Consider the following 15,782-nt stretch of genomic DNA (forward strand, 5'->3'; position numbering starts at 1 on the left):
CAGGCCGTGGAGCAACGCAGCCAAAAGCTCCTGCAGGCCCTAGAGGAGCTGCTTGGAGCAGCCAGCTTGCTGCTGCCTTGTGTCAGCCCTCAGAGGGCTGGGTCCTGCTGGGCTGAGGGGGCTCTGCTCTGGGGGAGGACAAACAGAGCTGTGTTGGCTCAAGACCTGAGTCCTGAAGCCCCTCCCCTGCCATGCCCAGCCTCTGCTCCCCTGGGAGCTAGGATGGGGCTGGCAGGGGCTCCATGGGCAGCTGTCCCTGCAGAGCAGCTGGCTCTGGGCTGCAGGAATCAGGCAGTGGGGTTCACATCACCCACAAGCCCCAGCAGATCTTGGATGTCAATGGAGATGGAGCCAGCATCCATTTGCTGGAGCAGAGGAGCTGGGTTGGGCCCAGCCCCCTGCATCCCTTGGGAGCAGCTTTCCAGCACCTGCTGGGCTCAGGGATGGAGCCTGGCAGTGCCAGGGCCTGCTTGGTGCTGCCAGCAGAGGGTTGCACTGGGTGAGCCTTAGCTCCCTTCCAGCTCACACAGTCTCTGCTTCATCCTGGCTGCCCTAAGCATGTCTGGGGGAAGCCTTCAGGAAGGCCAAACCCATGAGGGGTGACTGCCTGTGGCCTTGGACATTGCAGGGGACAGTGCCAAAGGCCTTGTGATGGCCAGGCAGACACGTGCCCAGCCTTCCCCTCCCCAGCAGGTAGCTGTCCTGCTGACAGGAGGCCAGGGTGGTGGGGCAGGCCCTGCCTTGCATGAAGCCAGGCTGCCTGGGCCTGCCCCTGGCTGTGCTGCCCATGCTGAGTGAGCTCCCTCCGCATGCACTGCTCCAGAGCCTTCCCCGGCACTGAGGTCAGGCTGCCAGGCCTGGAGCAACCCAAAGCTGACCTGGCTGAAAGGGGCCAGAGCAGAGCTGGCCAGGGGCTCTTTGCAAGGGCCTGTGGCCATCTCTCAAGGGCCAATGCTTTGAAACCAGCACAGCAGGGTGGGTTTGGCTTGCACCTCAGGAAGAAGTTCTTCAGCAGGAGGGGGCTGAGGCTCTGGAATGGGCTGCCCAGAGAAGATGTGGATGCCTCAAGCCTGGAAGTGCTCAAGGCCAGGCTGGAGGAGGCTTGCAGCAAGCTGGGCTAGGGGGAGGTGTTCCTGCCCGTGGCAGGGGGGTTGGTGCTGGGTGATCCTCAGGCTCCCTTCCCACCCAAGCCATTCTAGGATGCTGTGAGAAACCCTGCTGGGCCTTCTTGGATTAGGGTCCCATTGGCCAGTGGCAGTGGTGTGGAACTTCCCCTGTTAACCAGGACTGCTGAGAGAGGATGGAGAGCGGCTTGGCAAGCTCCTGTGCCAGCTCCCTCGGCACTCTTAGCACAGTGGCCAGGGGCAGTTCTAGCAGGACTTTTGCCTCTCTCTTTTCCTCTCTGCATGACCTCACAAGATCCCTGAACAGGCAGAACCAGAACTCTGGCATGGCTTCATGCCCCACCTCAGCACTCAGGCTGCATCCCCTCAGGGCCTATGGGTTTGTGAGTGCTCAGTTCCCAGGTGATCTCTGGCCCTCAGCGACCAAGGGAGAGTCTTCCATTCTCCAGAGCCTTTCTCTCCCTCCCAGGCTCTGGGATTCCTGAGGCCCAGCCTGGGCAGCAAAGGCTGAAGCCAGGAAGCCCTTCAGTAGCTCTGGCTTCTCTGCATCCTCTGTGCCCAGGGCTCCCTCCTCATGCAGCTGCAGGCCCACATTTTGCCTGCTCTTCTTTCACCACTGCTGCATTTGAAGAAGGCCTTCTTGTTCTCTTTGACTTCCTTTGCCAGATTTCATGGCCAGAGGGCCTTGGCCTTCCTCATTGCCTCCCTCCCTTGGCTGGCAGTGTTCCTATCAGCCTCCCAAGTGCCCTGTGCCTTGTCCCACACACTGTGAACTTCTTTCTCCCCTCTGAGTTTTTGCAGCAGCTCCTTGCTCATCTGTGCAGGCCTGCTGCCTCCTCAGCCTGATGGTTGACTTGGAGGAATGCATTGCCCTTGAGCTTGGAGGAAGTGGTGTTTGAATATCCCCCAGCTCTCCTGGGCTGCCCTACCGCCTAGATCCTGGCCCATGGCCTTCCTCCCAGCAGCTCTTTGACGAGGTCAGAGTTAGGCCCTGCCAAAGACCAGTGCTGAAGTCCTACTTCTTGCCCTGCTTGCTCCTCCTGGGATCCTGATCTCCAGCACCTGCTGCTCACTGCAGCCAAGGCTGCCCCCAGGCTTTTCCTCCCAAACCCAGACCCTCTTTGTTCTAAGTTCAAGCAAGGCCCAGCAGCACAGCTCTCCTGGTTATCATAGTATCATAGTATCACAGTATCAGTCAGGATTGGAAGGGACCACAAGGATCATCCAGTTCCAACCCCCCTGCCATGGGCAGGGACACCCCACACTACATCAGGCTGCCCAGAGCCTCATCCAGCCTGGGCTTAAACACCTCCAGGGCTGGGGCCTCAACCACCTCCCTGGAGGTGGAGATTCTGTGCTCCTGCCTCTGCTGAGCAGCAGAAGCTCAGCCATAGGGGGAATGGACCACAGCATTGGGTCATGCTGAGCTCTTGAGTGTGGGCAGCTTCAGTGGCTGCCTGGAGGGCTCAGATCCCTGTGAGGACTGCTTTGAACTTCATGTGTGCTGGTGTTGGCATTGCTGAGCTGAGGGAGAGCCACCCATGTGTGCTCACCTCTGCCCCAGAGCCCTGGGAAAGGACATGGAAAGGCACCAGAATGTGAGGCTGCACTCAAATCTCTTTTGTATTTCCCTGTCAAAAGCCACCAGCCCCCAGGCAGAGCTGTGCTCCTTGCTCCTCGTCTTGGGACACCTCAGGCAGAGGCTGATCAAGGAGGGAGAGGGAAGATGTTCCCCAGAGTGTGCCGTGGTTGCTCTAGCCCCAGTGGCTGGGGCTGCCTCCCCTGCAGCCCAGTGGTGCTCTGGGCTCATGCTGAGCATCTGGTTGTGGCTGGGAGCTCCAGAAGGCCATTCCTCCTGCCCAGGAGAACTTGCATTTGTAACCTGCTGTGTGCTTGCTCTCCGTGCATGTGGAGAGCTGGAGCTACTGCAGTGAGTGCTGCTGGCCCAGGGCAATCCCAGAGGAGGAACCACAGCAGAGAGTGGTTGGACAATAGAGCTAAGGGGCTTGGGGCTGTTCCTTTAAGGAGCCACTGCCGCGATTAAGAGCCGAGAGGCAGCCTGATGCAGGCCAGGTGTCCACTTTAGGATCCAAAATTCTTCCTTATTAAACGAATACAAGGCAGAAGCAGTTTACAAGAGGAGCCAGGGACTCTGTTACATCAATCTGCTAGATGTCTGAAGTCTGACCCTCTCAGGTCATAACAACCACTCCTAATCAAATATCTGCCCTCCTCCAACAGCACTGCTGCACTGAGTTCCCATAGTTCACAAACCATCCAGGCCAACACTGTCTCCTTCTTACCAGTCCAGCAGTGCTTGGAGCTCAGCTCTCCAAGATTTAACCCTTCAAGCCACAAGGGCTAATGAACTGTTAATGAGCTGCTAATGAAGCCATTTGTGGGGCTGCTCCCAAGTGACACAACTTTCCACACAGCCGAACTTGGCCACTTGGTTTTCTGCCACAAGACTGCCAGCGACAGATGTGAGGCTCCCAGCACAACTCTGCCATCGCACCACTGCTGTGCCCAGCCCCAGCCTGTGTGTTTCAGTGTCACCAGTGCTGGAGGAGGACGCTGGGTGAGACACACAGGCTGGGTGCCAGACAGAGCACACAGCACCTTGACTGTCCCTTCATGCTGGGATTCTGTGACCTCAGCAGAATCTAGGAAACACATTGAGCCCCTGAGCACCACCAGGCCTGGCAGAGACAGGAGAGGAGGCTGCAGGGTGCATGTCAATACTGAACTGCTGTGACACTGGCTGGGCCTGATGGATGCTGTCTGACACTGACTGTCCCCTGCCTGGAGGTGTTCCAGGCCAGGCTGGATGAGGCCTTGTGCAGCCTGTGCTGGTGGGAGGTGTCCCTGCCCAGGGCAGGGGCTGGAGCTGGAGACTCCACCACCTCTCTGGGCAGTCTGCTCCAGGCTTTTGTCACTCTCACTGTAAAGAAGTTTCTCCTCACCTTGAGGTGAAATCTTCCATTGTTCAAGCTTGAACCTGTTGTTCCCTGGCTTATTACAGCCACCAAAAAGAGCTTGGCCCCCTCTACTTGACCCCCACCCCTCAGATATCGATCAGATCCCCTCTCAGTCTTCTCCTCTCCAGACTAAACAGCTCCAGGGCTCTCAGTCTCTCTTCACAGGGGAGTTGTTCAAGTCCCCTAATCATCCTCGTGGCTCTCTGTTGGATTCTCTCCAGCAGGTCTCTGTCTCTCTCGAACCGGGGAGCCCAGAACCGGGGAGCCCAGAACTGGACACAGTATTGCAAGTGTGGTCTCAGCAGGGCGGAGTAGAGAGGTAGAAGAACTTCCCTAGACCTGCTGGGCACAATTTTCTTGATGCCTCCCAGGATCCCGTTGGTTGCTCCTCCTCTTCTTCCTGCCCTCGCCCGAGACTCTCTGAGCAGGCCATCTCCCGGCTCCTCACCAGCTCTGCTTGCCGCGGCTCACCAACCTTCCAGCAGCTCGGCCGGGCCGCCGCAGTTCCGAGAGGAATCCTCCTCCTCAGTCGCTGCCGCATCCTCTGTCGGTGCCCCGGGCCACGTGCTGAGAAGCAGGAGGCGATGCCTGTGTGCTGGGAGCTGCTTCGTGGGCAGGGGCCGCGCCGCCGAGTTCCCTGTGCAAGGGGACAGCCCTGGGCTGCGGCTGGCTCTGCTGCCAGGGGAGATGCCCAGTGCGGGCGGAGGGGCTGGGGGCCCGCGGTGGGCAGTGATTGTCCCGGTACCCTGCGTAGCACTCCGGGCGGCTGCTCTCTAGCGTGCAACCACAGCTCTCCAGCAGGACGTTCCCCGCCGCCCCTTCTGGCCCACTCCATGCGCAGCTTTCGGCCCCGACTTGTTGAGCAGACTTGCCCGGACCCCGGCTCCCCTGAGACGCCCCGAGCCCAGCTCCCTAGGCTTTCGTCTGATTTACGTGCAGGGTATTCCTTGAAGGAAAGATGCCTTTACGTCTCCGGGGCTCTTGCGCCGAGCTCCCTGCTCCGCGGATGAAAATTCCCCCCCGAGAATTCTCTGTGTCACGGCTGCTGGAGGTCTTTCAATCCCGCGGAGCCGTCGAGGTTCAGAAGCAGGGTCCCAGCAGGGTGAGGCACTGCGAGTGGCATCTCAGCAGAGCGGAGCGCAGGGCAGCATCCCCGGGAAAGGCGGCAGAAGTAGCTAAAGAACGGGTGGCGAGGGGTGGCTCCCGCTGCCCGCCCCGCCTGCAGCAGGCCCCGAGCCCGGCCCCGTCCCGCCCCCGGTGGCCGCGCTCCGGCAGTGGCGGAGCGGCCCTGTCGGGCGGGCGGACGTCGGTCTGGCTGTGGCGGCTCTGCAACCTCCTCATGGCTGCGTTCTTCGGGCTGGCGGCCGCCGTGCAGGTGAGGACGGTGTCGTCTGAGCTGGCAGCGCCGGCGGCCCCGCTGCGCTCCTGTGCGGTGCCCTCCCGCAGGGAGTGGCCCCGGGCCAGGCGACCGCTGCGGGGTCCCAGTGCGCATCTGTCCGCCACAGGTGAATGACCCCGACGCCGGGCTCTGGACGGTGAGGACGGGAAGCGCCGAGCAGCTGCAGCGAGGCAGATGCCGGCTTCGGGGCTGGCCCTGCCCCGCGGCCCCGGCCGCCCTCCGCCCGTCCCCGGGCTTTCTCGACAGCCCCAGCTCCGCTGTGCTGCGGGACCGCCGGAGGACGCCGCCCGCTGCCCTTAGCTGAACAAGAAGGCGGCGGGAGAGCGATCGCTGCCCTGCAGCGGCGGCTGAACCCGCTCGGTGCTTGCAGGCTCTCTCATTCCGGCTCACTTTCGCCCTTGCCCCGGGCCCAGCCTTGGTTCCCCGGGCAGAACTCACCGAGCTGCTCCTCCTCCTGCCGTCGCCCGGGACTCTCTGCCGGGGCCATCTCCCGGCTCCTCGCCAGCTCTGCTTGCCGCGGCTCACCGACCTTCCGCCAGCTCGGCGGGGCCGCCGCAGTCCCCATTGGAAGTCTCCTCCCTGTCTGCCGCCGCAGCCTCTCTCAGTGCCCCGGAGCCGGTGCTGAGGGGCAGGCTGCCCTGCTGTGTCTGCCAGCCTTGGGCTGTGGCAGCAATAGGCAATAGGCTTTGCTGCCAGGGGAGATGCCCAGTGTGGGCGGAGGGGCTGGCTGCCCGCGATGGGGGGCGAGTGTCCCGCAGGGGCTTTCCCTGGGGTTCAAAGTGCAGGGCGAGGGCTGTCTGGGCAGCGAGGGGTGGGTAACCCAGCAGCTGCGGAGCAAGGACTGGCACTAGCTGATGCTGCAGGATTTGGGGGGCTGGTGCTGAAGATGAGCAGTACCAGTGGTAGGGGGGCTGGCAGCTGCTCTCCCCACCTGGCAGTCCGTGGTAAAGGGGAGCAGCAGCCATGTCGATGGGGCTGCTGCTTCTCCTGAGAAGCTTTGCTGCAGTCATTCCTGTTTCATCAACAGGTTGTCTACTTAGTGCCAGCTGCTCTGACACTGCTCGTCAGCATGAAGCCCTCAATACCAGGTATGCTCCTGCTGTGCAGAGCAGAGTCTCTGCTCCCACCTGCCCTCAAAATGCTTGGGTGTTTGGTTTTTGGGGTGGGTTGTTTGTTTAATTGAATCACAGGTTAAGGGCAGACCACCTGGAAATGTCCTTCTACTTTAGGAGGGCAAAATGCTGTGAGGCCTGCTTCTGAAGCTAGTCAATGGTTGAGTGCTGGTGGCTGAGTGTGCAGCAGGTGAAGGGAGGAGCCCTGCTGCTGGCATGGCCTCACCTTTGCACCCCGACTCTGAGCACTCAGCTGCTGAGTGGAGCTCAAGGCTGGGAGTGTGCTCTGGGGCTGGCACCTTTGTTCTCTTCACTTCTAGGAGGCTTCGGAGATACTGGAATGGGCAGCCCAGAGAAGCTTTCGATGCCTCATCCCTGGAGGTGTTTAAAGCCAGGCTGGATGAGGCTTTGAGCAGCTTGGGCTAGGGTGAGGTGTCCCTGCCCCTGGCAGAGGAGTTGGTAATAGATGATCTTCAAGGTTCCTTCCAACCCAACCCATTCTAGAAGGCATCTAGATGATGGAGAGCGGCTTGGCAAGCTCCTGTGCCAGCTCCCTCGGCACTCTTAGCACAGTGGCCAGGGGCAGTTCTAGCAGGACTTTTGCTTCTCTCTTTTCCTCTCTGCATGACCTCACAAGATCCCTGAACAGGCAGAACCAGAACTCTGGCATGGCTTCATGCCCCACCTCAGCACTCAGGCTGCATCCCCTTAGGGCCTATGGGTTTGTGAGTGCTCAGTTCCCAGGTGATCTCTGGCCCTCATCGACCAAGGGAGAGTCTTCCATTCTCCAGAGTCTTCCATTCTCCCTCCTAGGCGCTGGGATTCCTGAGGCTCAGCCTGGGCAGCAAAGGCTGAAGCCAGGAAGCCCTTCAGTAGCTCTGGCTTCTCTGCATCCTCTGTGCCCAGGGCTCCCTCCTCATGCAGCTGCAGGCCCACATTTTGCCTGCTCTTCTTTCACCGCTGCTGCATTTGAAGAAGGCCTTCTTGTTCTCTTTGACTTCCTTTGCCAGATTTCATGGCCAGAGGGCCTTGGCCTTCCTCATTGCCTCCCTCCCTTGGCTGGCAGTGTTCCTATCAGCCTCCCAAGTGCCCTGTGCCTTGTCCCACACACTGTGAACTTCTTTCTCCCCTGTGAGTTTTTGCAGCAGCTCCTTGCTCATCTGTGCAGGTCTGCTGCCTCCTCAGCCTGATGGTTGACTTGTGGAAGGGTGGAGGGGGGTGAGCAGTGACAGGAGTTGGGTGTGTGGATGGGGCTGTCAGTTTGGGGGTAGTGGGGGGGGTGGAGGGGGGGTGATCAGTGAGGGGAGTGGAGGGGCTGGTGGGGGTGTAGGCAGTGAGGAGGTTCGGGGGGTGGAGGAGGTGGGGACTTTGAGGGGAGTGGGGGGGCTGGAGGGGGTGCAGGCAGTGAGGAGATTTGGGTGTGTGGAGGGTGTGGGGAGGGAGTGAGGGATGAGAGGGACCTGTGCCGGGGGAAGGGTGGTGGAGGTGGAGGTCGTTTGGGTTTTAGAGTTGATGTTTCAGTTTGAGTGGCAGAGGGAATCTGGGGACGTCCTGGAGGTGGAGTGGTTGGTGGGGCCAAGGGGCTCTGGGGACGTCCTGGAGGTGGAGTGGCTCGTGGGGCCAAGGGGCTCTGGGAACGTCCTGGAGGTGGTGTGGCTCGTGGGGCTGCAGGGCTCTGGGGACGTCCTGGAGGTGGTGTGGCTCGTGGGGCCAAGGGGCTCTGGGGACGTCCTGGAGGTGGAGTGGCTCGTGGGGCCAAGGGGCTCTGGGGACGTCCTGGAGGTGGAGTGGCTCGTGGGGCAAAGGGGCCTGGGGGGCGAGGAGGCTTCCCTGGTCTGGGGGGGGGTGCGAGGCTGCTCCTGGGGCTGCAGGGCTGCAGGGCTGCGGGAGGGCGAAGGCTCTGTTCTGCCAGCCTGGGGTTGGGGCCAGCTGTCCATCTGGGTGCGCCTGTTCAGCCACCCTCGTGCTTCTGCCCTGGCTTTGCTTTCCCTGTGCAGAGAGGAGAGCCTTTGAGTCCTCAGCTGCTGGTGGAGCTCTTTGCCCAAGCCCTCAGTCCCTGCTCCACAGCAGCTGGACCAGAGGTGCTGGCTGGCTCCCAGCAGCCAGGGCAGGAAGCAGGCAGAGGCAAAAGACCCAACTCACTTTTGTCTCTTCTTGTGACAACGTATTGCCAGGTAGCACAGCAGAATGGTCACTGGCACACTAGCCACAATGGCAGCTGTGGCCACCATGCAGCTCTCCAGCACCCTCTGGGGACACGGAGGGCTCTGGGTGTCCTGGGCAGCATCCCCAGTTGTGCTTCTCTCCTCAGCCATATCTGGAGGTGCAAACGAAACGTTAGGTCTGCAGCAGGGAGAACCTCCCTTCCCTCCCCTCCCTCTGCCTGGGCCAGCTCCCACATGCTGAGGGGGAAGCTGCCCCTTCTCCAAAGGCACTTGAGCCTTGCTCTCCCTTTCTGCCTTTTCTCCAGCCTGGGCATTGCTTTCCAGCTCAGCTCATGCAGCTTGGATCGACCCCTGGACCCCTGTCCCTTCTTGCCCCTGTGCAGGCCACAGCGTGTTCAGCCCTGTGTCTGCAGCCTCCTGCTGCCGAGGCTGAGGGCTAAGGCAGAGGGAAGGATACCCACCCTGCTCTCTCTCCACCTGATCCAGAACTTTCCTGAGGGCTTCAAAAGCCCTGTGGGAAATCTTCCCCTCCTCAGCTACGTCCTTTGCCCGTGGAGGACCTAAAGAGAAGGGGTTTAGCTGAGTTTCAGCCGAATGCAGAGGGGAAGGCCAGTGGCAGCCTGTGAGGCCGGCAGAGACTCACCCTTGCGGCGCCTGCCAGGCTGCAGTGCACGCCGCGGGGGAGGAGCTGCCTGAGTCCTCCCTTCGGGCCGAAACTCCGGGGGCTCTAAGAGGATGCGGAGGTCCGGGTGTTTAGCTGGGTGGCCGAGGCCTCCTCCATCCTCCCCTAGAAACAAGCAGAGATGGGAAAGCTTTCATTGCATGTGGGGATCCAGCTCTGCCTCAGGGACCTGCGGGCGCTGGAAGGGGCTCAGGGAACACGGAGGGAGGCAACAACAGGAAACCAGGGCTCAGAGCTCCTGACCTCCTCACTGGGGCTGTTCCCAACAGCTCAGCAGCCTCCCCATCAGGGAGATGGCATCTCCAGGAGGCAATCCAGCTCAGAGAGATGGAGCAGGCTGACAACAAGAGCAGAGGGAAGGGTACCCACCTTGTTGTCCTCTCTCCTTTTGCTCCAGCAGTTCCATGACAATTTCAAAAGCCATTCTGGAAATCTCTGCCTGGTCAGATGGGTAAATAGCTCTTGGAGGACCTGAGCAGAAGAGGTTTAGCTGAGTTTCTCAGCAATGCCATAGAGAAAAGCAGTGCTTGGGCTGTGAGGGCAGCAGAGACTCACCGCTGCGATGCCAGCCGGGCTGCAGTGGACGATTCCAGGCGTGCTGCAGGGCTCGTTGCCAGGGCGGCATTGAGCCAGTCCTCACTGCAGGCACATCTGTACCTAGAGACCCAGAGAAGGTTCTGTCAGCTGTGGGCACCTGCCTGGGCAGAACTGAGGCACAGAAGCCTTCAGGGGCTGATGGCAAGGGAGGCCACCGCGGGCAGGTCTGTGTCCTCATGCCTGCTGAGGCACCCAGCTAGGTGAGCCTTGGGCTTGGAGCTGGCAGCTCTCAAAGGGAGGGAAGAGCCAGGCCCTACCTGTGCCATGTGGCAGAGCCTTAGTCTTGGAGCAGGGGCGGGAAGCTGGAGTGCCTTGGCCTCCAGGCAGGTCTGCAAAGAAGCAGAGCAGGGAAGAGCCTCTGAGACACAGCTGCAGACAGCTCTGCAGGAGGCAGCGGCAGCGAGTGCCACTCAGAGCCGGGCAGCCCACGGCACTCAGCTCTGCCCTGCACTCAGGAGCAGGCTGCAAAGAGTTCCAGCCTGCCTGCAGTGGCAGCGTGCTGGCAGCAACCTGAGCTCTGAGCTCAAGGCCAAGCAGCCCCCTGGCTTGGCAGCAGCTCCTGCTCCAAGGGGCCAGAGAGAGCTTCTGAAGGCAAATGGGGCACAAGGCTGAGCCCTCCTCACTCCCCATCTGGCCCTGTTCTTGGCTGCAGGTCAAGAATGGGCCAAGAGATGGAGGAGTGAGCAAGAGAGGATCTGAAGGCCAAGTGCACCAGAAGCTGCTCTTGGCACACTGTCAGTGTTTGTCCTTTGAAGGAAAGGGAGAGTGGGAAGGTACCTGCGCGGTGCTCCGAGGGCTTGAGAGCAAGCTGCAGGTGTGGAGCTGGATAAGCAGGGGCTCCTCCATCCTCACCTAGAAGCAAGCCCAGATGGGGAATGGTTCATTGCATGGTGTCCTGTGGGCACTGGAAGGGGCTGAGGTGCCGAGGTGGAGCAGGGAAGGTGGAGATTGCTGAAGCTGCAGAGGGGCCTGGGGCCCTCAGGCACCCAGAGCAAGCCCTTGCTGAAGCGCCGGAGGGAAAGCCTTCAGCCCCAAGCTTCTCGGGGGGAAGAGCCTCTGGCCAGGCAAGGCTGCACCAGCCCTGCTGCTTACCTGCTCCTGGGGCTCGCCATGGAGCTCCAGCCACAGCCCTGACTTGCAGGGCCGTGAAGAGGAGGATGAAGAGGAAGAGGTGATGAGTGAGGGCCATGGCTCTCTCTCTCAACCACTACTCTGCTGCGGCTGCCGCTGCAACTTCCACGCTGTGGCTGCTGCTGCTGCTGCTGCTGCAGTGGAGCCCAAGGGCTGAGGGGCTGTGTTTGTAGGGAGCAAAGCTTTGTGACAACAGAGGGCATTTGTGACCTCACAGCCAGGCCCAGGCCCCTCACAGCCATGTGGTGACCTCACAGCCAGGCCCAGGCCCCTCACAGCCATGTGGTGACCTCACAGCCAGGCCCTGGCCCCTCACAGCCATGTGGTGACCTCACAGCCAGGCCCAGGCCCCTCACAGCCATGTGGTGACCTCACAGCCAGGCCCTGGCCCAGGGTAGCAGCTCTTGGAGAGCTGCTGCAGCACAAGCAGCAAAGCTTCCCTCCTGGGGAGGGGATCACATCTTGTTGGGCAGCTCTGCCCAAGGACTGCAGGCAGGATGCTCTGCTGTAGGCAGCTGCCAGCCTGGAGCCCAGCTGGACACCTTCAGGGGGCTCAGGGCTCACAAGTCCCTTTCACTCTCTCCTGGCAATGCCATTCAGCTGAAGCTACACCTGTGCCACAAACCTTGTCAGGACACTCTGCAAGTGACACTTGCCCCTGGGCTTGTGCTGCTTGTGCCAAGCTCTGTGGAAAGGGAGGAGTGGAGCAGCACAACTGTTGTATCTCTGCACAGTCCTTTCCCTTCCCCAAGGGGCATTTGCCCTTTGAGTCTGTGGGAGACCCAGATTCTGCTAAACCAAACAGTTCTGCACTCCAGAGCTGTGGCTTGCCCTGATTTCTGTTGGGGAGAAGCAGAGAGCAGCCTGGATGGAGCAGCAGGGCTGGCCACACTTCTGCTGAGGGCTCAGACCCTGCCAGCTGCCCCAGGACAACACAAGTGAGCTCTGCTCTGCCCAGCACCAGCACCAGCACCAGCACCAGCGCCAGCACTGGGTTTGGGTGAATGACATCTCCAGGGCTACAGAGCATTGGGGAGAAGGCAGCTGAGCATAGATGTGCACACACATCCCCAGGCTGTTCCCAAGCTGGCCCCAGGCTGCCCCCAAGCTGGCCCCAAGCTGGCCATCTAAGGTCCAGATGCTGCTCCACCAAAGCCACAAGCTGTTCCACAGTTAGAGTCCCCCCAAACCCCCCCCACTGCCCCATGGCTCCCTGGGCTTTCCAGTGGTCTCCAGGTTGCTCTTCCTGCTTCAATCTCAGCCAAACCCAGCATCTGCAGAAGCTCCCAGCCCTTGGAGGTGAAGAAACTGTGGGCTGAGACTGACCTGCATGACAAGCTGCACCTTGTCCAAGGCAGAGTGTGGGGAGGGAAGGGCTCTCCCCAAAGGGAGCCTGGTGGTGTCCTGCTAACCTCCTGTCTGCAGTGCAGCAGGGTTGGCTCTGGGCAAGCTGCTTGGGCTTGGCAGCAGTCTGAGAGAGGGCCCAGGGCAAGCTGACCTGGCTGAGGATGTCCCTGCTGACTGCAGAGGGGTTTGGACTGGATGACCTTTGGAGGTCCCTTCCAAGCCAGACCATTCCATGATTCTATGATGGCTTGGGATGTGCCTTGGCCAGGGCACCACTAAACCTGAGGTCCCCCAGCACCACATCTCCACAGCTTTGAAACCCCTCCAGGCATGGGGACTCCACCACTGCCCTGGGCAGCCTGGGCAAGGCTGTGACAACCCTTTGGGGGATGAAATTGTTCCTCCTGTGCAAGGGGAACCTGCCCTGGTGCAACCTGAGGCCATTTCCTCTCTCCTGTCTGGCAAGGGAATGCCCCGGGGAGGGAGCGAGCGCTGGGAGCACACTCACCATGCCGTGCCTCTGTCGTCCCAGCTGTCCCCGTGCTGTGGGGGCTCTCTGCAGCAGAGGAGGTGGCTGATGGCACTAAACATCCCCTGAGCAGGCCGTGGAGCAACGCAGCCAAAAGCTCCTGCAGGCCCTAGAGGAGCTGCTTGGAGCAGCCAGCTTGCTGCTGCCTTGTGTCAGCCCTCAGAGGGCTGGGTCCTGCTGGGCTGAGGGGGCTCTGCTCTGGGGGAGGACAAACAGAGCTGTGTTGGCTCAAGACCTGAGTCCTGAAGCCCCTCCCCTGCCATGCCCAGCCTCTGCTCCCCTGGGAGCTAGGATGGGGCTGGCAGGGGCTCCATGGGCAGCTGTCCCTGCAGAGCAGCTGGCTCTGGGCTGCAGGAATCAGGCAGTGGGGTTCACATCACCCACAAGCCCCAGCAGATCTTGGATGTCAATGGAGATGGAGCCAGCATCCATTTGCTGGAGCAGAGGAGCTGGGTTGGGCCCAGCCCCCTGCATCCCTTGGGAGCAGCTTTCCAGCACCTGCTGGGCTCAGGGATGGAGCCTGGCAGTGCCAGGGCCTGCTTGGTGCTGCCAGCAGAGGGTTGCACTGGGTGAGCCTTAGCTCCCTTCCAGCTCACACAGTCTCTGCTTCATCCTGGCTGCCCTAAGCATGTCTGGGGGAAGCCTTCAGGAAGGCCAAACCCATGAGGGGTGACTGCCTGTGGCCTTGGACATTGCAGGGGACAGTGCCAAAGGCCTTGTGATGGCCAGGCAGACACGTGCCCAGCCTTCCCCTCCCCAGCAGGTAGCTGTCCTGCTGACAGGAGGCCAGGGTGGTGGGGCAGGCCCTGCCTTGCATGAAGCCAGGCTGCCTGGGCCTGCCCCTGGCTGTGCTGCCCATGCTGAGTGAGCTCCCTCCGCATGCACTGCTCCAGAGCCTTCCCCGGCACTGAGGTCAGGCTGCCAGGCCTGGAGCAACCCAAAGCTGACCTGGCTGAAAGGGGCCAGAGCAGAGCTGGCCAGGGGCTCTTTGCAAGGGCCTGTGGCCATCTCTCAAGGGCCAATGCTTTGAAACCAGCACAGCAGGGTGGGTTTGGCTTGCACCTCAGGAAGAAGTTCTTCAGCAGGAGGGGGCTGAGGCTCTGGAATGGGCTGCCCAGAGAAGATGTGGATGCCTCAAGCCTGGAAGTGCTCAAGGCCAGGCTGGAGGAGGCTTGCAGCAAGCTGGGCTAGGGGGAGGTGTTCCTGCCCGTGGCAGGGGGGTTGGTGCTGGGTGATCCTCAGGCTCCCTTCCCACCCAAGCCATTCTAGGATGCTGTGAGAAACCCTGCTGGGCCTTCTTGGATTAGGGTCCCATTGGCCAGTGGCAGTGGTGTGGAACTTCCCCTGTTAACCAGGACTGCTGAGAGAGGATGGAGAGCGGCTTGGCAAGCTCCTGTGCCAGCTCCCTCGGCACTCTTAGCACAGTGGCCAGGGGCAGTTCTAGCAGGACTTTTGCCTCTCTCTTTTCCTCTCTGCATGACCTCACAAGATCCCTGAACAGGCAGAACCAGAACTCTGGCATGGCTTCATGCCCCACCTCAGCACTCAGGCTGCATCCCCTCAGGGCCTATGGGTTTGTGAGTGCTCAGTTCCCAGGTGATCTCTGGCCCTCAGCGACCAAGGGAGAGTCTTCCATTCTCCAGAGCCTTTCTCTCCCTCCCAGGCTCTGGGATTCCTGAGGCCCAGCCTGGGCAGCAAAGGCTGAAGCCAGGAAGCCCTTCAGTAGCTCTGGCTTCTCTGCATCCTCTGTGCCCAGGGCTCCCTCCTCATGCAGCTGCAGGCCCACATTTTGCCTGCTCTTCTTTCACCACTGCTGCATTTGAAGAAGGCCTTCTTGTTCTCTTTGACTTCCTTTGCCAGATTTCATGGCCAGAGGGCCTTGGCCTTCCTCATTGCCTCCCTCCCTTGGCTGGCAGTGTTCCTATCAGCCTCCCAAGTGCCCTGTGCCTTGTCCCACACACTGTGAACTTCTTTCTCCCCTCTGAGTTTTTGCAGCAGCTCCTTGCTCATCTGTGCAGGCCTGCTGCCTCCTCAGCCTGATGGTTGACTTGGAGGAATGCATTGCCCTTGAGCTTGGAGGAAGTGGTGTTTGAATATCCCCCAGCTCTCCTGGGCTGCCCTACCGCCTAGATCCTGGCCCATGGCCTTCCTCCCAGCAGCTCTTTGACGAGGTCAGAGTTAGGCCCTGCCAAAGACCAGTGCTGAAGTCCTACTTCTTGCCCTGCTTGCTCCTCCTGGGATCCTGATCTCCAGCACCTGCTGCTCACTGCAGCCAATGATGCCCCCAGGCTTTTCCTCCCAAACCCAGACCCTCTTTGTTCTAAGTTCAAGCAAGGCCCAGCAGCACAGCTCTCCTGGTTATCATAGTATCATAGTATCACAGTATCATTCAGGATTGGAAGGGACCACAAGGATCATCCAGTTCCAACCCCCCTGCCATGGGCAGGGACACCCCACACTACATCAGGCTGCCCAGAGCCTCATCCAGCCTGGGCTTAAACACCTCCAGGGCTGGGGCCTCAACCACCTCCCTGGAGGTGGAGATTCTGTGCTCCTGCCTCTGCTGAGCAGCAGAAGCTCAGCCATAGGGGGAATGGCCCACAGCATTGGGTCATGCTGAGCTCTTGAGTGTGGGCAGCTTCAGTGGCTGCCTGGAGGGCTCAGATCCCTGTGAGGACTGCTTTGAACTTCATGTGTGCTGGTGTTGGCATTGCTGAG

General features: G+C 60.7%; 1 protein-coding gene across 3 annotated transcripts in view; it reads right to left on the reverse strand.

The window, feature by feature from the left end:
- The window catches only part of LOC137447780 (uncharacterized), an 85,542-nt gene that overhangs the window by 52,363 nt on the left and 17,397 nt on the right, over positions 1 to 15,782 (reverse strand). Inside the window, exon 4 of one of the 3 annotated variants that reach the window (XR_010988922.1) lies at positions 12,840 to 13,262. The exons of the other annotated variants lie outside the window; for them this stretch is intronic. The gene's annotated coding sequence lies outside the window, so the exon portion shown is untranslated. Of the gene's footprint in view, positions 1 to 12,839; positions 13,263 to 15,782 lie in introns of those variants that run through there. 3 annotated transcript variants of the gene reach the window in all.

The sequence above is a fragment of the Melanerpes formicivorus genome, unplaced genomic scaffold, assembly GCF_026170545.1.
Source record: "Melanerpes formicivorus ecotype bairdi unplaced genomic scaffold, bMelFor1.0.p_v2 SCAF_21, whole genome shotgun sequence".
Classification (NCBI taxonomy): Eukaryota; Metazoa; Chordata; class Aves; order Piciformes; family Picidae; genus Melanerpes; species Melanerpes formicivorus.